The sequence below is a fragment of the Falco cherrug genome, chromosome 2 (genome assembly GCF_023634085.1).
Source record: "Falco cherrug isolate bFalChe1 chromosome 2, bFalChe1.pri, whole genome shotgun sequence".
In the NCBI taxonomy this organism is placed as follows: Eukaryota; Metazoa; Chordata; class Aves; order Falconiformes; family Falconidae; genus Falco; species Falco cherrug.
Window position 1 is genome coordinate 94,809,907 of NC_073698.1, and position 24,731 is coordinate 94,834,637.

Consider the following 24,731-nt stretch of genomic DNA (forward strand, 5'->3'; position numbering starts at 1 on the left):
AAAATTCTAATATTTGTAGTGCTGGACTATATCTGGTTGAATTCTGGACTTCTAGCCTTTAACTGTAGAGTCAGATCCGTTTTCATACACCTGTCTCCAAATGAGCTCAAAATACCTTTTGAATTATTCTGGATTGACAAAAATTTCTCTAATTTGGAAAAGTGTATGACATTTACAAAGGAACTAAAATGAGTAGTCTGCTACTAATCTGTACTGTGTTATTATTAGTATACTACTTTTAAAAATAACATTTACAAAAATGGTAACAGTGTCTTGTAGGGAAAGTGTTGATTTCATAGGTCTGAAACACTGAGAAATCTTTGGATGAGCTGTCAATTTTCCCTGCTCCTGACTGCACTGAAAAACACTGGGTGGAAGCCAAGGAGTTCACAAGTGTCTTTAATCCAATTCCTTGACACAAGTGATTGATGTCATGCTTGTAGTAAGAGGCTAATGAGTCTTTGCTTAATAATGAAAACTACCTAGATGAGTTGAAAGGCTAATGCGATTCATTCTGCTGACTGTCCTTACTTGGAAGAGTACTTAATTTTTTGTGAAGTGCCTGAGTGGAAGAGCAGATGCCTCACTTGGATTGTGAACCATGTCTTTAAGCTGGCGTGGTCTGTAAACCTTTGCAAAAGTTTTCTTGTCTTACCTGACAGGAACAACTTCTGCAGGCTGTGAAGTGGAATGACTATAGAATACTTTAAGGTGGTTTAGTGAGTGAGGTCACAAGCCGAAAGAACAGGTGATTCCACCTGTGTCCCTGTGATCAGAAAGTTCAGGTCTACCGAGGCCATCTTCTATTGGTTACCTGGAAGAGAAACTGCGTTTTTATGTAGCTATTCCAGCTCAACCGATATATTTTTCAGAATTCCTTTTCCTCCTTTCTCCCTAGCCCTTATGTCCATACTAAGACACAGACAGCTCACACATCACTTCTTCCAAGTTAATGCTGTTCCCCCCATTTGCTGGAAGCTATCTCATTGCTGTTTCCTATTTTGACTCACAGGGTAGCTTGCCTTCTCAGGGAAAGAGAGTGCTCCCTGACACTGGAGTTTCTAATGTTTTGACAAACTGCAGGTTAAAGTCAGAGAAACAGTTAACTGGTGTGTACTTTTCTTGGATGAGCTCAAACCCACTGAATCTTGCTGCGAGGTTCACAGTGAGATTAAAATACGGGGAGTCTTTTCAGTCATGAATCTGTGCAATTCAGATCTGAAGCAAAACAATCAACAACCAGTTTCAGTTTGACGCTGATGACTTCACACAGATTGACTTTTCCTTGATTGCCAATTTCTAGTTCACTTGAATGCTGGTTACTTTCCTTCGCTGAATGCATGGATACAACTTGATTTTCATGTTCACACCATCTCTATTAGTTCCATCCCTAACAATAAGCTGTTACATTTTCCTTTCCTCCACGTGTGTTGCTTAGGAAATAAAACAAGAAATGCAATCAACCTAACTCCTGAGAGAGAACATTCTTTAGAAATCTAGATATTTTTGTATAAATTAACTGAGGTTAAAAGATATAAATAAATCTATTTAAGCCATGGCTTCTAAGGAACTGACCAAATGTAATTCTTTTGGGGCATGTTAAATGAAAAATCATTTTCAAGGAAAATAATTGTCAGTGAGGTTTAATATGTGATTCTGTTTTGTTCATAATACATGTGTAGGTAAATTATCTATGTGAAGAACTTTGCTAACAGATGCACCAAGTGAAAGAGCTATCCAGTGTGAATTGCTCACAGATCAATTCTACACATCATGTGAAATGTGACTAAGAGTCACTGTTTCCCCAGCAACACTCTTGCAAAGGACAGTACTAAATCTTCATGGGGAGAAACGGACATTATTGTTATAGAAATTTCTGTGCTTGCAAACAGTTTTGCCAAAGGCCTGGGGTGTGCTTTGGAAAGTCTAAGATCATTGTAAACAGTAACAAGTTAAAGCAAAACTGTGTGCTAAAAATAGTGTGTGTCACTGGAAGCATCTTTTAAAGTCACTGGTGTGTTTTATTGGAACAAGATATTCATGTCCTCAAAATATTTAAAAACAAGAACGAGCTGATGAGAACAGACACTTTAAATATGCCTTCCAGGGAATGGCATTCCCTGAGGTGCTCTGTAAAGGCTCCAAATTCTCTGGTTTGCTTCAATTTTTTAACCAGTGGTTGCCTGATGTAAGCATGAAATGCACCAGGCACAGACACCTCAGCCCTTTCTTGCCTCCCAGAAGGACTGCGTAGCCCAGCTCCCTGGACAGACAGTCAGATGGCCTTTCACAGAGGTGCTTGAAATCACTTTGAATGCTATTTAGTCACAGGGTCCTCAATCATTTTCCAGCTGAACAGAAACATTATCTCAGGGAAATCCTCCCTTCCCATTCACAAATTGTCTCTCTTCCAGCTGGCAATTACATCTCCTGTTCTCCCACCCTGCAGAACATCACCACGTCCTGGGATAATGGCAGCAAGTCCATTTACATGGGAAAGCTATACCGGGAAAGCAAGATGTGTATTTTTAGGTATTACAAAAGAGATTTAGCAGTAGGAGACAGAGGGAAGCGTTAAAACTATGTGACCTGTCAAGCCTCAGTGGGACCAACTCTTTGGGAATCTTTAAGATGGCAAGATAAGTCATACTGTGAGCACATGTAACCCTATTTTTGTTTCCCTTTAAATCCCTAGACTATTAATTTCTTTTAAAAAAATAATTAAAAAAGGAAAACAAACCAACCCTTTCCAGCAATAGTAACAATTTTTATTTTTGGCAGAGGGGTATTTTTACTGCTAATATTTAAAGTTTTTGTTGTTTTTTCAAGGTGCCCTTGAGATTACTCTGCGCTTGGCAGGGATACTAAAATGTGCTAGCATCAGAAAGAAGGAGCACTCTAGCAGCTGCTTCATGCCAGCACATATGAGGCAAGTGTTTTCCCCATTTCTAGTTTTGGTGAAAATTTTGCAGGTGTGTGATTTCACTTATCTTTTAGTTTGTGTATGGCTTTGACATGGATCATACTAGTTGAATTTTGGAAACAACAAATATTTTGAGAACCTTAGCTGAAAAGAAAGGTTTTTCTTTTTCTTCACTGAGCTGAAAATACAGACTTGGCAGGGAGTAAACTGTCATGCTTGGCCATATCACTCAGTCACTATTGAAACAGAAATGCCCTTTTGCAGAGTTCATCCAACGGTGTCAGTGAGAAGGAGGGGTCATCCTAGTGCAGACAATACAGAAAAGACAAGATGAAAATAACATTTCCTAGCCCTTCTAACATTTTGCTCATGACTTTTTTGTGCATTCCAAAGATTAATGGGAATTACTTGTTTCCTTCAAATATATGGTTGAAATGTTGGGAATAAGATGCCATATTTGGTAAGAATAGCACTGATTCAAAACCAAGTAAGCTTAGTAAAAGTAGCAGACTATACAGCTTCCATTACCATTATCTTAATTCCCCTTCAGTAATGTAAATGCCTTATGTGGACACATTATCCATATCATTAAATTTATATTTTGGACATTCTATGAATGTCCGTTTAATTCATCAGTCATTTTAAGAATCTGCAAAAAAATTCCACTTAGCATCTGAAAAAACAGATAATTTTTCATCAGCTCACTGAAGGGTGCTCTCCCCAAATAAAAGGATCTGTTTATGTAAATTTTAACTCAAGAGCAGGGCCGTGAGGAAAATTAGTTGCCTTATTTACATTATTAATAAAAGCAATTGCAATTGAATTTACAGGATTATAAGGGAGAGGGGAATGAACTCTACTGCTGCTGCTGGAAATAAATCAAGCAAGTAAAATGTGAAACACTCTTCCCATAACCTTTTGGAGTCTGCTGCTAGTATCCCCTGTTCCTACAAGGTCACCAGTCTGATGGACAAATTAGACATCTGTAGTGGGAGTCACCACAACGGCAGCACTGAAAGAAGACTTTCAGTGCATAGGCAGATGACAAATCTATACAGAAAGAAGTGGTCTATAGAATCTGGCAGGAGCTTTCCCCATTTTTGCAATTTCAATTATAAATCCATGGCATTGGCACAACATTCCTTTTTGCTTGCAAAACAAATAGTTTGTCTCCTCCCTGTTCCTACTACTCCCCGTTCACTCCAGATGAAACTAAGGGCATATCGTTGTGATCGTCTCTCTTACCTGACACAGCAGCAAATTATATACAACACAGTTCACAAGAAATTCCTGTGTTACTTTGGTTTTCACCTAATGCAGCAGAAAAAGGCAAGGTCACAGTTTCTCTCCTCATTTTCAATTTCTGTTTATTCTCCCCTACTTTCCCACTCCTTGTTCTCTTTTTCTTAAATAAATATGTTCAAAATAATGTTATGCACTTAATCTGGACATAATTTACAGTGAGGTGTGGCAGAAGCGTGTTTTGTTGAGTAAGCGGAATAGGAAAACTAGTTCCTTTGACTTAAACCTTTCAATATTTCAAGTTTAATTGTTAAAAAGATTATTTCTTGCAAGTGACACCATTGGAGCCAACTGTATTTGATGCCCCGTAACTACCATTACGAAAGCATATAGGTATTTTTGCACAAGGCTCCTTATTTTGCTGGAAACTTTTTGCACAGTCATCAGTGGGGACAACCTGCGCAGGTACCCGTGCCCCAGTGCAGTCTGTGCTGACAGCTGTACCCCTACCACAGCACCGCATTTAGTACCCTATCCAGTTAAACTCATCCTAAATCAGAGACTGTGTGCTTCCCAGCTGTTCTCTTGAATCCTAGGAGAATTATTCCAGGGTGATTCAAGCAGAACTTAACCCACCCTTTCAAATACGCATGGGGCAGCAGCAGTTTTAGTTTCAGCTTCCCCATCATGTAAATGATTAAGGTTTTTTTGCAAATAATTGCCAATTCAGATCTTTACCTGTTATAAATTACTTCATTTTCTTGTGGTTATGTCAGTTTACACCACTGCAAATCCAGTCTGATGACATAACTGGAAATCTGGGATAAAATGTTAATCTCCAAGAGCATCATAGTCTCTTCACAAGAATGTTTCCATAGCAACAAAACCATTGTGATACAACCATGGTGAACAGGTGGTTTATGTGATTGATTTATTTGTTATGTAGATGTATAAAAGTCTCCACCAAAACCACTATACATTCTTTACAGGTGTTATTTTTCTCACTAACCAGAATAGTATGTTAAAGTACTAAATCAATTGCCTCTGGCTCATCTGTCACAAGCAGAGCCAACCTCTTGACATAATCAATCAAGTCAGTGAACATCCCCCCTTAAGCTTGTTCCCAAGTGTCCCTTTCCCAAATGTCCAAGTCCTTGAGCAGCAGGACTAATGATGCCTGGTTCCCAGGTATCTGTGTCTCAGGTACCTAATGCAGTGCAATTTCTAACTGAGGCATTTTTGACATTTATGGCAGTCATGATAGCTCTCCTGTACAATTCTTTGCCATTTAATACAAGTTGGGCTCATTCATCTCCCAGTGCAAGAACCGACACGGTCCACCTTCCACACCTTTTTTTTGAAACTTTTAGAACATTAACATATTTAAGATCATTATTTTATCAAACTCCATCCCATCAAACATGGCTGAAATTGATGGTCTGAAAAGTTCTGAAGTGTGAGTGAGCAGGCACGTATATTTGCTGTGAAGAGATATCCTTCTTCCCTATGAAAAAAAGATGAATGAATTTCACAATATATCAGAAAAATAAGAATCTGAAACTTTTGTAGATTAATTGTCTCACCTGTAAGGTCTTTCACCAGTCCCGTGCTGCCCCGTCCCAGATCCAACGTGCACTGCGGGAGAACAGGGACAGTGGGATGACAGCCACTGGCTTGGAAAACACTGAGAGCTGGAGGTGCTTGTGAGCAAGGAAAACCCACCTCTGAAGAGATGAACTTATCGCCAGAGGCAAGACTAGCTCATCCAGCTGTTCAGGTTTGCCAGAAGTTATCTCTACTTGCAGGAAAAAAACGGCATCTTGTTTGGAACTTTTCCAGGGTACAAGTGATTTTAGGGACTTTCCCCAGCCACAAAGGATTTATGAGGCACTTACTATAACAGCCATGCCAATAAGAAACAGTGTGAATGAATCAAGCATTATGAACAGCCACAGGTTGCTACAGATGAGACTGGGATACATAAGTTTTCTAAACTTGAATGTAGACCTGTATAGTCTCTTCAGTTTTACCTGCTGCTGGAACTTCATCTGGGTGTTTACTGAAACGTTGACTGCACCTTTCAAATTACCTATCTGTACTTCTCCAGAAGAAAACCCGAGGGAAATTGCTAGTCTCGGAAACCCTGCCTGCTCTTCCCCTTGCACAAGGCTCTGCTTTGGTGCGCGGAGGAGCTGTGTCCTGTCAGGAGCTCCCAGGCTGGCCCGCAGGGTGCTGGCGGGCACCTGGGGGCTTGTGTACCCCGAGCTGTGTCCAGCAGTGGTCAAACCAAACCTGCCAGCACAGGTGCCATTACGACCCTGCAGTGCTTCTCCTGAGGTCCTCCCAGCAAAGCCCCAGGCATGGGGGAGGTGCAGCCTCCTCACAGCTCAGGCTTTCAGGCTTCCAAAAATGATCCAGTTTTCAGATTTGATGCAAGTAAACAACAGCCTATCTGCTAGTCCCGTCCTCACTGGGATGGTTTGATTTTTTTCCCTGAGCTCATGGGTTGTTTTTTTAACTCTAAGAGAACCACAAGCACGGGGGGTCAGTGTGGTGCTGGACAGTGTCCTGACTCACAGCTGCACCCAACATGAGGAGATGGCTTAGTGAAGCTGAAATTTTGCACAGACTTACTGTCAAAACCTGTATTCTGTTCAGTTTTACAATGACTTTACATTTAGCCCACATTTGGAAAAAAGTCCAGATTTGAGTTCAAACTGAAAACTGGATGTGCAGGTTGCAACACCCCATTAACCTGCAGGGACACTAGGTTTGAACAGAGATGTCTAACCTCTTATGGGTGACCTTGCAATAGGCAATATCCCCTCAATGGCAAAATTTGCCCACGTGGACACATTTGGGCCGTCTTCCAGACCTGCTCTGGAGCAATCCAAAATTTGGTATGTGGTGGCATCACAAGCTAGCCTCAAAATCAGGGCATGCTATAAATGTAGGCTTGTATCTCTTGACTATGGGATACATTAAGTGCCAGGTGCAGAATGTGAAGCCCTGCTAAAATTTTCCTGGTTAGTCTAACTATCCCACATTATAGTTTTGGTTGAGCCCTTCAAATTGACCTGAGCCAAAGAAGTGCTTTCCTCTAAAGTGTAAGAAAAAAATTATATTGCAAGTACAAAATGAAAATGAGGTTACTATTTAAAGGTGTCTGCATGACTGAAGAATTGTTTTGGTTTTAAAACTGAAATTTAGGAGACTGTAAATCCAATAATATGACATACTGTCGTCTTCAGGCATTTTTTGAGACAAATCACAATGATTATTTAGAAATGCTGTTCATTGACCATGACAATTGTTTCAGATTTTTTCTGAGTATAACCTCACAACAAATCTTAGTGTGTGTATTTTTAGTGTTTATGGCTGGCTGCTGGATGACAGAATAGACAATATTATTATGGATTATAGGATCAATAATCCATATGCTAAGAAGGATTTATGTGAGAGACCATAATAGCTTAAGATTCAATAAATAACGTATAACAGAGGACAGAAATAACAGACATTCTCTCAATAAAACAACATTTTTCTATACCAGAAAGGAAAATAATACATGTAATATTAAAAACAAAATGCATTATTTTAAAAAGGAAAATAGAATGTATACTGTTGCTTTGTAAGAGGCTTAAGTACATATTTGCATAAATTGAAGTATGTTTTGAGGCCTGAAAGATCAGAACAAAAGGAGCTTTTCTTGTCTCTGCCCATTTTATCAGCTTCCACGATAAAAAAGAATTTTTTCTTTTTTCCTGTTTAAAGCTCAAATCACAGTCCCCAAGGGAATTCATGAGGCAGCAGAGGAGGTGAAAATAACCTCTACATTTTAATACTACGAAAGCCAAGACATCACAAAGTTATATTGGAACTGATATTTCATTCAGGGGTTTTTTTTTGCCCCATATTCCTTTTTATGTGCAGTAGTGAATTTCCTCTTTTGCCGAGGGAGCATCAGTTTAAACAGTGAACATCCTGGCTTTCATGGTTTATAATAAGAAGTAATTGTGATCAAAATTTTTTTCTTTTATTTGTTTTTTTTTCTTTTTTTTTTTTTCTCCTTGGAGATATATCAGTAGCTTTCATTTCCTTAATTACACCCATCATTCTGGAAAGGTTGTAGTCTAATTCTGGTTACTATTCTGGGAGCAGAACGAATAATTCTGAGGTTTTTTCACCTGCTTTCACAATCTGGTGAGGCTTCCTTCTTTCTTTTACAGAAAATATCCTCCAGAGGTTTGATCAGCATGTGACAAGTCAGTCAACAGGAAATTAGTTACAGTTTGACTTTTAATTACTTGTGATAAAACAAATGCCTGAAAAATAGTAATTCAAGGACAAACATCCCCCTCACTGAGAAAACTGGGGTATGTCACATACTTCTTTAGAAACAAGCCAACAAAACCAGGTTAAACTTCCCTGTTCTTTTATTTGCTTCCCTGTTCTGTGTGTATAGGAAACGCTGAGTACAGTTCAAAGCAAAACCACGGCAGATGATACTTTACAGATGACCTCCTGGTATCTCAGGGACCACCAGTGACCCACGGGCTGAGAAACTGCTGTCCACACGGTATATTTCAGTACTGTCCTTGGGATGCAAAGCACTGCAGGCTGCAAGGTGCTAACCCTTTTGGCCTTAATCCAGCAACACATTTAAGCATGTGCTTACCATTAAACACCTGAGTTGCCCTGCGGGCTTCAGCTGGATTACCTGTGTCAGAGTGCTCTGCTGGATAACAGCCAGAGTGCTCAGCACTGTGCTCTGGTTTCAAGGGGGAAGAGTATGGAGAAAGTTCATCTGGTTGTTAGTGACTAACAAATGACAAAGATGCTACAGCTCTTCTTAATTGCTGGCCTGATTTATTGCCTCCTGCAGTCAATGGAAGCATCCCTTTGGCCTTAATGTGATTACACAAGGCTCCACGTGATTAGCTGGCTAAACTTGTGAGTCTTCTGGGTTTTCTGGTGAAATGGCATTGCTAGCTGATGTAAACCTGGATCGGTCCACCATTTCACTAGTTTACCCCATCCCCTACTTTCCAGTGGATAAAGGATGGTACCAACAGATGCTTTATAGGCTTAACAAAGGCATCATTATAGTAAAACCCACTTGTCAATGTAATTTATTTTCTTGTTTTGATTCCCTCAGTTCCTCTGAAACAATGTGTCCAGCTTTGAACCGCAGCGTGTTTGTAAATAGTCTTTTGGAGTGCTGTTAAGAGTAGTTTATAGTTCAGTAGGATGCTTCTTGCATCTGGTTCTTCTTCTCAGGATATGGCCAATAATGTGATTCACTCCCCGTTCATTATGTAATTGTTTCAGCTGGCTGGTAATTAGGGTTGGAAACCCTGGTGAGTCTTCCTGCTCAGACAGCTCTGAGTCAGCTGACAATTTTGGTGATGGGAATATCTTCAGGAGTTCTTCTGGTGTGGATGTATGTTACCTTCCACTCGTCTTTTGCCTGGAGGGTTGAATTATCACCGTTCTTCTTTCACACCAAAGGGTAAGAGGTCAGTCACCTCTCTGTGGTTTCAAAGCAAAGGTGGGGATTTCTCCCCAGATGCTCATATCTGCAGTGTATGCCTGCAGACCCCCAGAAGACACTCGCTGGTCCTCAGCTGCTGCTGCTGGCTCCCAGGTGGGTTGGCAGCCCATCTGGCAGCCTTCATCACTCCATAAAAATAAGTTTTGTTCCCTTGGCCTCTCCCCCGTGAAATACGTACACCTGGTGTTTGCTATGGGCAGCAGCGCAAGTGCTGTGAGGAGCAATGTCCTCATCAAAGAGCCTGCTGGCAGCTGATCCAAGGAAGCCCCTCTGCTTGTGAAATCCTATACTGTGGGAAGGAGCTTCGTGGCCTTTCGCAGCCTCCCCTGGAGGGGTCTTTACCCCTGGAGGGAGATGGTCAGGAGGCTGCAGTGTCACCTCGCTCAGGAAATCCCTGCAATCCCCTACTTCTGGGAGTGAAGATGGCTCTACTTCATCGCGTGCCAGGATGCTGGGTTTCTTCCTCCGCAGCCGGCCCTGCTCTTGCCTGCCGGTGCCTAAAGATGTGCAGCCTTTCTAGCCCAGCTTCTTCCTGCCCTGTGTCCCTGTGCCCATGGCTGTGCCTATGGGGAGGCTCCACCAGTGGAGCACCCACGGCAGCTCTTCCAGGTTGTGCTGGGATGGACTCCCAGGTACAGTTCTTTTGGTGTTGGGCACTTTTCCCATACAAGACATCCCAGAAACATGGGACAAAGTTTGACACTTAAGCACATGACTGTAATTCCAAACACAAAAAGGGAGCTCACAAATACAAATAACAAACACAAAGGAGCTGTGCACATACTCTTTTTTTCCCCAAAGTAATCACCGGATTTCACACTTACTTGACCTCTTACTATAGCTTCTCTCTTTCCTTTTAGCAACATGAAAAAGAAAGATCTCAAGCCTGTCCCCTGAACTGTGTTCAACTCAACGGAATACTTGTTTTGTTACAATTAATTTTAAGAAGGTCAGGATTTTAGCTCATGCTGAAATTCCTGGTAAAAAAAATAATTTCTTTCAAGAAAGTTGACATGGGTGGTTCTGGTACTTCACTGTTCTCCTCATGTTTGTGTGTTTTGTTGTTGGTTTGGGTTTTTTTGATAACAACACTATTTTCTCTATTCAGGCGAAATTGCTTATAGCAATTTTAGTCCCTGAAAGGTATTTCTGGCAAGGGCAAGGTTTCTCAAACATCTTTACCTGCTCTGTTCACTTCAGAATACAATGCCCATAATTTGTAATACAAATGCAAAAGAACGGCCAGACCAGGTCAGAACAATAGCGCAGGTGACCCCGTGCTCCATCTCTGGTACAGTGAAGTCTGTACGTTGGAGCCGTATGAGCAGTTCCCTAATGTTCCCAGAAACACTTAGAAAAGGGAGTAGGGAATGCAGGTCATTCTCGGGTGATCCTTCCCCTCTCCTGGTGCAGCATCTGGCTGCCTATGCCTCTGGGACTTGTTGAGCTGAGGCAGGCTGTGAGGTTTAATAGCCATACCTGGTGCAGCCCTCACATAACCCTTCTCGGATCCAGTTGGGATTTGGCCTTGGCAGCATCCTGTAACAATAAGTTTCACAATTTAATTTCCACTGTGTGAAAGCGGACTTCCTCTATTTGTTTTAAGCTTGCTGCCTGCTAATTTCAAAGGGTGCCTTTAGTTCTGTGCTGAGGCAGGAGGGGCAAGCTATTCCCCACCCATCTGCTCCAGATCTTTTATGATTTATACACCTCTGTCATCCCTCCCTTGACTCATTTCCAGCATCAGAAATCCCAGCCTGTTCAGTCTTTTCTAGTACCGTTGCCTTCCCATACATCTAATAGCACATCTTGAGCTCTACACCTTTTCTAGCTCTCCTGTGCTCAACCATGTCCTGCTGTAAGGGAAGGAAAAATCCAGTTTTGCTTTTTGCAATTTCCTTCCACCCTGTCCCCATCTGGCAGGCAGTAATCCACAGGTCACCCACCTAAGAGGTTTCCCAAAGACAGTGCAGGGCTGTCGGATGAACCAAAGTGTCTCCCAGGGGAACTAAGCCCTGGTCTGCAAGAGCCTCTCTAAGTAAAACCCGTGGGAGGTTTTGTCCCTTCCTATCCCAGTAGTTTCTCAGCAGGAGAATCTCAGTCCCCAAAGCTTCCTCCCACCAGAAAGTATCCCAGCCAAGGAGGAGAACATGTAAGGTTTGCTGGGAGCTGCTCAGTATTCATGGTAGACCCCTGGTAACTCAGCTTTGGCGCAGCACCTGGTCTGGGAATTATTTTTATTAAAAACAAAGAATTAGTGTATGACCTCAAGCAATTTCCCTCATGAGCTGGGTTCTGGCCAGACAGACTATCGCCTACAAAAATCCCATCTGTCAGCCACAGGGTTACACAGCCATCTCAGACGTGGAGGAATTTGAAGCTGAGGCACCAAATGCAGCAGCCTCAAATACCAGGCCTAGAGACATTTTAACTCATTTAATAATACCAGGCCTCCTTGCTCTCTCGCTTGCACTGGGTTTGCTCCACAGATTTCAGTCGAGCCAAACTTCCCTGGGGCTGGCAGAGGAGGTGAGGGATGGAGCAGGCACTTTGTGCACGGTGGGCCAGCAGCCAGCTATTGAGGGAAGCTGAGGACCTGGTCAAAAGACGGCAGTGACATTTACCATGGTGGAAAAACTGGCGGCTGGCAGTCCCACTTCCTTTGCTGAAGGGACAGGATGGCCGGGCAGGCAGCTTTTGTGGGGGAGACATGGCAGGAGGAGAACAAATCACTTGTTTCTCCTTGACTTTCCATTTTCCTTATCTGAAAAATGACCTTCTGCATTTTCCCAGAAGGGGTACTGCTTTCTTTGAGATGTTATTTGCAAATATCTATCTTAAATGTCACATACAAACAGAATAAAATGGGTATAAACAGAGCACTAGATGTGAAAGGGTGCTGAGGAACAGAAGCTGATAGTGAAATGACCCTTCTGGGGTGTCGTGAAAGTGCTGGTGTTGAGTGGAGCCATCTTCTTCTGCTGAGATATCTGAATGAGCATCTGTTGTTACTGACTAAATAACAGTATAGATTGAATTAATCCTTGTGACAGGCAAGCTTTCTGCCAGAAACAATAGCATCAGCTGGGAGAGTTAATTCCTGGGTTTGTGTTATTAGTCACCCCAACCAACGCACATTCAAGGCAAGCAGCGTGACAGAACGCTGTGCGATATCTAATTCCTCCACCACTCCATTCTTCTTGCTGTCCCTTGCTTTAATTAGGTGCCATTAATCAGTCACTGGTTAATGAGGAACCCATATCAAAATGTTTGGTGGTATAATACAGCTGGAGCAAGATCCATTCTTGCCACTTGAGCCTTGCATGCCAGCCCATACGGAGCTGCATTGCAATTGCAGCTGTTGGTTAGGCAGCTGTGAGCCCATCCAAGCCCCATTCCCTAAAATAAGTGGCATTTCTTTTGCTCCCTCTTTGGCTTCCGCCACAACAATGACTGACTGTGAGCAGAGGACTGAAGTCTCATTCTGCTATTTGCTGTACAAATGGGAATATGCATGGCTGAAACTTTCAGAGATATTTTTAAGCCCAAAGTCAAGATATAAGCCAGCTGGGATTTTCTAAGGCTTTTAGATACCAAATTTCCTGGAAGTTGGAGGGTGTGGAAGATGGAAGACAGAGAGCTGCTAAGATATTTCCACAGGTTTTTTCCACAGAAGTTAGGCAGTTAAGCTGCTTTGCAGATTGGTTTCAGTTGTGTGTTTTTTAAAATATCAGTGGGTATCTATTTTTATAATTTAAAATTGTCTCCATGTTTCTTACCTGAAAGTAAGGTTAATCTTCCAATTTTGCACTGAAATATGCTTGGGCAGATCATTGACTGTGGTTGGTTTTGCAAGTCAGAAATGTTTTAATCAGAATATGTTAATCACTGGGTGCTCAGGAAAGCACAAAGATCTCCATGCACGTTGCTCAGTGAAGGACCGCAGCCTCAGCAGTAGACAGGAGATGACCACTGGGGGAGAGAGGAACATGTGAATATAGAAAGCTTATTGTTGTAAAATTATATTTATTTAAAATAGCACGTAGAATAAAGTATCCCCTTCTTCCAACTATTTGTTACTTGACTTTTCCAAGTGCATCTCTCTTATCAATGAAATATTGACTAATTCAAAAAACACAGTGACAACGAAAGATCGTTAAAGAAAGTGGGATGCTCTGACATGTGACCAGGCTATTCCTGGCTGCTGTTTACTCAATGTTTGCAGCAATCTCTATGGCACAAGGACTTGAGAGACAGAATATCTTCTTTGTTCCAGTTATGTACTTTCTGGTTTATGTGTTTGCTGTACAGTATCAACCCTAACTTAGGATATAGCCTTTTGTCACTTGAAATTATTTCATAGCCTTTTGTAAAACAAACTGAAAAACTGATAGAAATTCTCAGAAGATCATCAAAATTTTTGTACTTGATTCCCTCACTTCTGGTCTCCTCCATCTCCTCATCCATATACAATTGACAGCAACTCCATTATGGAAGAAGATATGAGTGTTGGCTTTGAAAATAAAACAGGGTTTTGTATCACAATCACTTATTATAGTTATTGTCCTTTGTTTTCTGCAAATTGTCTTTGTGAAAATGGTCTTTGACTTGCAATCATTTTCCAGGCTTTCTAGCTACATTGTACACTCCCCAGAAGACAAAGTGGCAATGGTCCTGAGGAGGGGAAAATGAAAAAGTCATTGAGTAGCTGAGGAATCTTAGGTAGTATTTTTAATTTTTGAGCTCTCTTTAGTTAGTATTTCTGCAACAGTTTCCGCAAACCATCTCTGACACTCTGGATATTGCTTTGAATAGCAACCCACCATATTTTTGGATGCCTAGCATCCCTGGAATCCCACATCTCATGCACAATGAGACCAATTTATTCCAGACATATGGGACTCACTGTGTAAGAGACATTGAGCCTGTCTGCATTCACCATGTCCAGTGCATCTGGACCATGTTGCGATTGTTGCACATACCTGAGAGGGCATATTTTGCTCATTGCATCTTGGTGGCATCGGAGTCACCACTGAGGTGATGCAGAACTCATCTGTGCACAATCAGAAAACTTGGGGTAGCCTGAACTAATGTACCTGGGCTGATTTGCTCACATAAATGGTAGGACTTTCAGGTATGTTGGACTTCTATCACTGTCTAAACATGTTTTGACATTCATTTTCATTTCCTTTCCCTCTTGTCTCGTATGCTTCGCTTCCTGAGACAATTCTTTCAATTTGATAATCCTGCCCTTCGAGCCAGTTAATCAGTAGACTCCTAGAAAACCATAGAGCATGGTCTCTGCTCACTAGAAAATAAAACAGTTTGTAATTTCCCAATTCCAAACCAGGTGTCCAAGAAAGATTGGGAGATTTTTTCCTAGCGAAGATTACTTTCCAGTCAAGCGTGTCTCTGATTGTCATTTTGGTAAAACACTGTTCTCTTCTAAGCAGGGTAACAGCCTTACTAGTTTGACATCGAAATGTTCTTTAAGCCAGCCATGATGGCAGCATAAGCAGTTTGATTCTTTAATGGATCACTTAGACTGGAGCCCAATTACAAATTGTCCAGCCAGAGAGCTCAAGGTCTGGAGAAGACCTCAAAGCTGGTGTATGTAATGGCATCTGCCTAAGAATCCAGTTTTGTCCTAATGACAGCCAAAGAAAGAAAAAAATCGTTTAAGTATTTGTTTGAGTTTGTAAAGGTATTTTTGACAGCTAGGCTTGTATATTTTACAGGCAGATTAAATATGGTAACATTCAAATTTGCCTTCATAAATATTCACAGATGCTGGATTCGAATTTTACCCATGTGGACATTTACTCTGCAAAAGTTAGTATTTTCACCCAGCCGGTGCAGACAAATTGTATTACTATACTTCTGTGGTTAATTACAAGTAAATGGTTACATAAACATTAACCAAGTACATCTGAAAAAATAAATTTTTGGAGCATGCAAATTTTCTGTAAACACTGTGTTGAAAGAAAACAAGTTAAATGTGTTTTAAGGTTTTCTTTTCATTCATAATTATTCCCAAAGCATTAATCACAGCAATATTTTAAATGTCCTTAAAGAGGGCTCTAACATGGATGCTTGTTCTATGCTGATGTTCTGAACCTTAGAGGCTGAGATAGATGCAGAAGTGGAGATTAAGGATAACTTTATTAATTGATCACATTTGCCACTTTAGGCATTTGTAAAGCTGTTTAAAAAGCATTTCCTTATATATACGAGCTAGACTATACTAGCTATGCTCTATACTAGTTAAACTTCAGTGTGAAACAATATGAGCATTGCAGTAAAAAGGCACTTCCTTATATGAATAATTTGGTTTCTGAATACTCTTGAGCAAAGACTACTGAAATGTATCTGAATGCTTTGACAGTTGGTGCTTATCTGATGCTCAAAACCTATTTATGACATTCATTTCTATAAGTAGCACGGAGCTTCTAGGATGCCAGTGAAATGCATTTTTGTGTGACACGGGTAATCTTTCATCTCTCTGTGGACTATAAAATTCCCACATAATGCTGTAGTAAAAACATCTGCATCTCACTGCAAAGAAAATTATCACAGTTTTTAGAACCTATGCATTTAGAGTTGCTGCCTCTTTCTTTTTAAGATTAAATATTTTAATATAGCCACAAATAAAAAGTAGTGCATATTTGGTTCAATGTTATGGTTTTCCTTAATTCAGCTCTGTGTTAATTTCTCTCTTTTTATTTTTCTGTTTCTGAAAAGAGAAAACAAGGATCTGAAAATCCACCAGGGTTTTGTGCTGCTGCGGTTCTGGTGGTTTAGATCTGCCTTCACTAATGAAAAAAAATAATCCCCTTCTACATGGCTCACTTTAAAAACCATCCCTTATTTTAAGCTTTTCAAGATGCTTATGTTACTTTCAGATCAAATTCCTACAACGTAAGTAAAATTTTGTTGAAGGAATTTGAAGCAGAACAAAACAAACAACAAGCGTTTATTACTGAGAGAGTACATTTTTCTAAAGAATACCACCTTTATTTTAATTTCCCTCAAAAAAGACAATGTGCAATGCTTCCATAGCAATGACCCTAGTGAAGGTGGCTTACTCGTTTTTATAACCCTCAAAACTGAGTTATCATTGGCTCCTGCATTGCAGAAACAGCCAGACAGCCTCTGAATATGGTGAATATGCTAAAAATTACATGTACAGTACCCCTTACTGATGCTTATGGTCAACATAAGCACTCCATGGTGAGCTACTTCAGTACATGTGGTACTTCTTTCAGCTTGAGTATCCACCATCTCCAGTCATTGCAGCACTTGATGTCTCTTTGTTAGACTTTTCTTCTAAGAATATTTAACTACTAGAGTGAATATTTGGGGTGATGGGGTGGGGGGGGTGGGGGGAGGAACTTTTTGACAAATCTAGGGCCTTTGATTCACCTGAACCAGTCATCTACCTGCATGCATTTTAATTTATCTCACAATTGATGCTGGGGTTATAGTAAAATAAATACTCGATCTCAGATTCACCAGTGTGAATGGCTTCTTTTAGTCTGCTGTTCACATCTCTGGTTGCCTTCATTATAAAATCATATCCAAGCAAGTCAGCCCTGGAAGATAAATCATGTCAGCACAAAGCTGGTTTGTGAGCTCTGGTTTATTGGCTTTGTTAGGCCTGCAGGGCTTGTGAATCTCCACACACTGTAGTTTGCACTTTGAGGCCAGCCTTCTCTGAAGGCTTGGATTTTTTTCCCTAATTAAAGCACAAGTAAGTTGTTACAAAAACATTTGTGACAACATGAGATGAGTAATAAAAGATGAGAGGTCTGTCTCCCAGGAACAGTGCTACGATTAAGCTGCAATGTCATTATATGAATTGATTTGAGCTCAGGTAGCAAAAGTTTTCGTTTGAGGTCAGATGGGATGCACCTCTTGGGCTGTTGGGATACCTTTACTGCTGGGGTTTTGTAAATTTATTGCACTTCTGGTTTCAAAGCCATGGGAATTCATTGCAGTGAATTCACACAGCATTCTTCCCTGTCATGGTGATTTTGCATTTTCTCCAGGTGCCAATATCACAACCTGTTTTATTGACGAAGCAAAGACAGGCTAAAGAAGCATTGTGGTTTTGCATGTGTTAGGATGTTCGTATTAGTTCTTTCACCTCACGTACTATGAGGAGCTATAATCCAAAAGCTGGAAGTGTCTGTGTATGGACATAAAACCTACTCCCCAAGTTCTACTAAAAGTCCCCCATAACAGTGTAGTGGCCACCTTTCAAGATAACAATAAACATTCTCGAAAACTTGTGATGCTTTCCTTTTAAAACCAAAGATCTTGCCAAACTTTGACTCTAACCCTGTCTGCTAACCCTACCCTTCTCTCACCTCCACGCTGCTAGTCCATAAGAGCAGTTCCATCTCACCTGCCAAACCAGCATCACACTGTCTCCCCACCCTGCTCTGCTCCTGCCTCCCCACAAGCACACCGCATACACCTCCAGGGGCCCTGCACCGCGCAGCTGCCAGACTTCCAGTGCTGCTCGTCGCACTGCACATGCAGGGTGCAAATGCAAAACACTGGGGGACAGGCCCTGCCGAGGCACTGCTCAAGCATTGCCAAATCTTAGGTATTTGCAGCACTGCTGTTTCTTTCTTGATTCACGGTTCCATGCAGCTGATGCAGCTGACTGACATGACCCTACTCTCCAGAGTCCAGTCCACTGAGACCTGAAGTGGCAGAGGAGTGAACTGCTACAACCAGGAGCAAGCCACCACTTAGCTACCTGCAAGTGCCAGCACATAGACAGGCCTATTAGAAGATGCAAACTTGGATACTGAAGCCCTTGACCTGCCATGTAGCATATACTCCTTCTCTGCCAGGTGACCTGATTTGATCCCTCTCCCAGAGGTCTGTCAGACAAAAAAGTTGGGAGAGGTAGACTGTGTCTGTGAGCTGGGCTTTGCATGTTTAGGAGCAGCAGTTTGGAGACTCTCTGCTGCAGAGGGTAACTCACTTTGACCAGAGGGACTACAAGGGACTCCGCTTTCACGATGACATTTCATTGTGGCAGGGAACCGACAGATCACTCTCCTACTGGAGCCCCAGATGTGAGTCTGCGCCCTCAAAGTCGAAGGGAGGTATGCCACTGAGTCCCCTGGCTGCACTGAATGGGATGATTGAAGCCAGACCGTAGTGGACACAAAGCGTTTTGAGAGCAGGAGTAACAAAATGTCATACGAGTGAGGAAAGAGTTAGTTCACTATATTCCAATAGATACAACAAACATCAATACAAATACAAAAATGTACTGGGTATAATAGTGCAGCACTGTGAATTGTGAAGCTGTGTTTATTCCTTTGAATTCAAACAGGAAGGAAAGGATTTTTGCGGCTCTGGCACTGGGCCAGCCAGTTTGGTTTTCCTTAGCTCTGTGCTTTTGGAAACGGGAATAGACTTCCGCCGGCAGTGCTCCTGCTGCTGCCCCTGCCTGCCCACCGGCCGCTCCAGCTGCTGCCCTGCTCCCTGCCCCAGCAGCGCGCTCGGGGCTTTCTTCACTCATCCTTTGCTGCCACACAGGGCAATTTTCAGATGCATCTCTCTGTGGCTGCTTGCACTGTAACGTATGCCTTCACAAGCCATGAACATGTCAAATTGCCTGTGGAGTACAGCAAAAGCAGTCTTTTCTGTGTTCCCTGGGTAAACAGAGCATGCATTTTTTCCAAATAAATAGTTTAAAAACTTTGGACCCCGGGTGGGCAATCATTCAAGGTCATTCACTGGGCTGAAAAATCTCTTATTGTTTTAATTCCTCACTAGAAACTGAGTTTATTCTTGCATTTTTAAAAATGTCTAGGCCTTGTAGTAGCCCTTTACAGAAGGGTACTTTTTGATTTCTGATAATTTCTGGAAAGTGACATTCCCATTAATCTTCACTAGTACCATTCAAGGACTTAGAAACTGCTTTTAGATGCAAGCATAACTCTGCAAATCCCCTAAGATGGAGCCATGGGTAATGGGAATACAGAGGTCGAGTCATGAATTGTGAACTCCACATCCTGTCAGATGGTATTAAAGAGGGAAGAGAAAGGAAAATGATTTTTTTTTTCATTCCTCTGAAAAAACAAAAACACCGCGGGAGTGGGGAGACTATGCTGTTCCCTGCAAGAAGGAAGAGATTTCCCAATATGGCCAGATGACCACGTTAAACTGGCAACTGTGCTGTGACAGGGTGTGCTGAGAAATCCAAGCCTGGATCACTTGGGACTCACCTGAGTTAATACCTGAATGCAAAAAACCTGTCATTTAGCAAGAAAAAATAGTAACAGTGTTGTGAGAGAAAGCAGGCTATGCCTGACTTCTGGCTGCTGTGTTGTTCACACAAGAGTTTTGAGTCCCTGAAAGCAGATGATCTGGTAGCAAAAATGTTGTCGCTCTCTCTGGGTAGCACTCCCTGTTACTCACATGAGTAGATGTGCTTAAGGTGGGGCACAATCCTCCAGATTGTCTTGAAAAAGGCTGGTGTGGACAAAGATATCATCAGGTGTCTCAAGATAAATGATACCACTTTGAGGGAGGGGAAAGGAAGGCCAATTTTTTGTCTGAGCAATACTCCTGACAGAGTTTACTGTTTCCTGATGAGATCAGGTGAGTAATGGCATTGTGCAATGTCACCAAATGGTGTAAAATTTCAGTGTGGTGACATCTTGGAGGGTGATGGGGCTCTGCTGGGACATAGGGCTGAAAGGCAGCTGTGAGGGGTGACCACCAGGAAGAGCAGGCAATTGCGTACACTGCCATCTCAGGCAGGTCGATAAAGATGGGAAAACAAAGCAAGAGCAACAGCCAAAGTGTGATACAACTAGCAATGGCCCTGCTTCAGAAGTATGGCTGGCCCAGCTCATAACAGCAAGGATACTGATCCACATTTCTTTGTCCCCAGGCACCAGCCGCCATGCATGCCCTGGGCATGCCTCCCACCCCAGCCCCAGCAGCTTTGGTGATGGGAGGCAGCAAGAGCTGCTCTAAGGAACAGCACACAAGTGGTTTTTGTTTGGTTTTCTGCTTTTCCCTGTGAGAAGGCCTACGTTACTCTTACCTGCTCTCACCTGGAGCAGCTTGAAGCCTGCAATGGGGGAAACCACAAGGGGTGCCCACGAAGGAGGGAAGGATGGCCTGCACGTGGGAACCCCTTAAAGAAAAAATCCCACTGAAATACTCCACAGAAGCATCCCTCTGCTACATACACAGGTGTGCCCCTGTAGTTCCTTATTTCAAACCATCATGAATGATACCATCAAGCTCTTTTTTGAGCTTTTTTGTCTTTGTGCCTCACAAGGAAGGGCAATTCTATCTCAGTTTTATGGAGAGTGAACCTGTGGCAAAGAGAAGAGCATCCAAGAGGCACAAGGTCACCATCAAGGCAATGGTGCAGCCAAGAACAGGTTCAAACATATTTCACGTATTTCAGTGTATGTGTCATGTAAATATCAGCTAATCCTGCTGTGTGTGCTGTACAGACTGAAAAAGAAGTTCAATGTACAGGTCACTATGCAAGCCAACTTTGTTGGCTCTGGTGTGGTCATGGGCTCTAACTGTTTTTTCTGTGGAAATAAAGAATGAAAATGGGTGGATTTAAATTTTTGAGCATTTTGGGTCTCGGGTATAATGCCTAGGATTTTTGAGTCCTTTATTAGAATTTTTTCTCTTCAGCAAAGTGTAAAAGGGTTAATTTTGGCTTTCTGCAAAACCAGTGAAGTCTTCAGCTTTGTCCAGCTAAACAATTAACACTTCAAAGTTTCTACTGGTCAGAGCTAACTGATAACAACCTGAATATGCTGGTGCTTGAGTAGTTTATTATTCAAATTACATATTTCAAAGGAATTCAGATTGGGACATCATGTCTTTGAAGCTATGGAAAGACCCCAGCTTAGGGATACCACTTCAAAGAGATTTTTACAACAACTTTTAGATGCAGTAATGTCGGTGGTGGCCAGAGAATTGATTTGCAAATTGGCTAGACTGAATGAGTGGGGACTGGCTTAGCTGAAACAACACGTTCAGGTGTTCTGTGAACAGCACTGTAAGACAGCCTTGGAAAGGTGCTTTTAACTGAAAGGATGAGGAAGAATATCACTGAATTTTCAGGCTGTGTATTTGCTTTGGTTATTTTGAAGCTGGTCTGAGACCAGCTGAGAAAGAGAGATGCATCAGGAAAACATAAAGATGAAAACCCAAGGAAAAGCAGGCTTGGTTATTTGTATCTGAGTGTCACCAGAACTCACAGTTAGATGTAGCTTTCCTCTTGAACACCCTCGGTTACACTCAGCCTGATCACTCCAAAGCAGGACTGCCAAACCTAAGCATTCAGAATTCATAAATCCGACATCCAAAGTATGAGATATGAATTTTAAGATCTCAAGATTTATAAATATTACTGCATTGGGTTTTAGTCTTTATTTAGAAACTTGAACTTTTAAGGTATACATTTTAAAACTTTCCTCTTATAGGCTAGCATTTTTTTCAATTGTATTACAGAAGCAGCAATCACAGATTTGGGTCCCTTTTTGATGGGTGCTGTAATTAACACAAAGTAAAATCAAGGTTTCCTTTCCAAAGGCTCTTAAAGCCACAAATCATAAAAGCATTGCATGGCCTGAGTGATTTTGACAACTGAGTCTCTTTTTCGTAATTTCTTAGACATTTCATCTCCTATATCCCTCTGAAAGCTGCTTAGTCTCACAAAGCTAAGTGGAAAACAGTCTAAATAACCTTAAAATTCTGAGCCTTGCCATCTGAAGTCAGCTGACACCAAAAGAAAAAAAAAACAAAGCTGAATAAGGCAAGGGTGGTAAATAACTTATGAAGAATAAAACCAAGAAGCTATCTCTAAGGAGACCTCAACAACTTCTTTCACTATCTACCTACACTGTTCAAGTGAACCTATAAGGACAATTTAAGAGAGAAAGGACAAACCATTAAATGTAACTTGCATCCCAGGACCTATCCCTTCACTCCATATGTCCTTTGACTCAATTTGTTCAGTTCAGTTGTTCCATTTTTAGGGTGACAAAAAAAAAATCTTTTAAGGACATATTTTCCAGCAATGTTATTCCTACTCTTTCCTGCTGGAAAACCAAAATGAACATACTTCCCTCATAAGTCTAGTGTAGGCTTGTATTTAAATATTTTATGACAAATAATTTAATATGTGAGACTGATCCTTAGCCTACTGACTTGAATTTTGTCAATTCATTTGATCATTTTATGTAAGATAGACTGCATTATTATGGTTGCAGGCTTTGTCAGTTATTTGTCCAACCCCAGACATGGCATGGCTGAACTGCTGTAGGTGAGGTATAATTCCCATGAGTCAGGCTCTATTGAATGAAAGCCCCATGGGAATGCTTTACCCACACAAGGGATTTGGCTGTAATGTTATAAAATGCAAACTTACTGTCCTCATCAGGTTGTGAGGATACAGATCAAAGAAGGAAATGGATGTTTTTTCTGGCTTGATGGTGTGGCATGCTTCAGTCAAAGATGAAAGGAGACTAACGTAAAGTGGAGGTTGCAGCAGGCACCCTCTTACAACCGCTGTTGAAATTATACTGACATGTGGCTTCATCAGCGAGAATGAAAATCCAAGTGTAGAGAAAAATGAAAGGTCAGCTGGTAACTTCCCTAGCACTAATTGAACCCTCTGGGCAATCACTAACAGAGGCACTACCAGCATAATGCTTTCTGGGTATGCTACTTGCAACAAAATAAATCATTTGATGGATGCAGCTCATTTCCTACCCACTATGCAGAGCTGCCCGTGATGAGGATCTTAGCTCAACCGTATATCAGAAGAGGTGGACTGCCTCCTGAGGAAGGTGAACAAGTATAAACTGAACAGGTGACTTCTAAAAGCATGAACCACTGCAAAAGGCCATATCAATCAACTCTTCTTTGACTGAATGGAGTGTTTCATGGTTTAAGTTGCTGGGTTTTTTTGCTTAATTTTAAATAGAACAATAGAAAATAATAGAAAATAAGCCTTTCTTAGAATGGGGTCTAAGCCACTTCTCATGGATTAGTTCAAATAGAAAACCAGCACAAGTACAACATGTCACCTCCATAGGCTTTTAGGCCGTTTCCACATGGCTATAAAGTAGCATAAATGTGGTCTGGGGAAATGTTGGGTTTTATGAGAGGATTCAGCTTGCAGTGATGCACCTCTGAACACAGCTGCACATGCAACAACTGCTATGGCAAACTGGGATCAGCTTGAATGATGACCCCAGGGCTTGGTACTTGGCCTAAAAATTGTCTCTGGTAGGCAGCAGCCCTTGGCCTGGTCCAGTCTGACCACCAGTTCCAGCTGCTTCAGAGGCAGGAGAGCCCAGAGGCCCCGTAGCTATCTATTCTGCCTGCTGCCATCATTGCAAGGCCAGCCAGGCTAACAGGAGGCTCTACAAAACATTGAGATCTGCCAGTGGACAAATGCACTTCCAGGAATGCTCTAAAGCCCAGGGACATAATAATTTTTCACTGGAAATACCAGGGCTTATGTGGTACTGGCTTGAAGTGTGCTGCTACAGGCAAGCAATGTATTTGTTGACTTTTATTGAACTTGAGGCTGTGCAGGAAACAAAATCCAACCACCCATCGGTTTTAAGTTGCCTAACCTGTATAGATTAATGCATTTTTTCATAGGTGAATGAAGTATACCAGTATAACCAGATAACACTATCCTCAGTATGGAGGTTGCACCAGATAAAACCCCTTAGTTCAATTAAAGCAGCACACACTTTTGTCTACTGTCAAAGACCAAGAAGTTCTTTCAACAGGTCATAGCAAATGGTTAGATTTCTGAATTCTTTTAAACAAGGAAATTTCAATCAGTGGTTATTTCTCATAAACTGTTCACTGTGACTAATCGTTCTAACACTTGCTGTTTGTTATTCATGGTAGGGGAGTGTCAGCCTCTCTACTCTAGGGACTTATTTTCCCAGTGTTCATCTACATTGGCTTCCCTGGAAGTTA

At 41.6% G+C, this 24,731-nt stretch overlaps 1 long non-coding RNA gene across 1 annotated transcript in view; it reads left to right on the top strand.

The window, feature by feature from the left end:
- The window catches only part of LOC129735419 (uncharacterized), a 33,104-nt gene extending 18,837 nt beyond the window's left edge, over nucleotides 1-14,267 (top strand). Inside the window, exon 2 of the long non-coding RNA XR_008731034.1 lies at nucleotides 8,631-14,267. This is a non-coding gene — a long non-coding RNA (uncharacterized LOC129735419). The remainder of the gene's footprint in view (nucleotides 1-8,630) is intronic.
- Nucleotides 14,268-24,731: the final 10,464 nt, after the last annotated feature.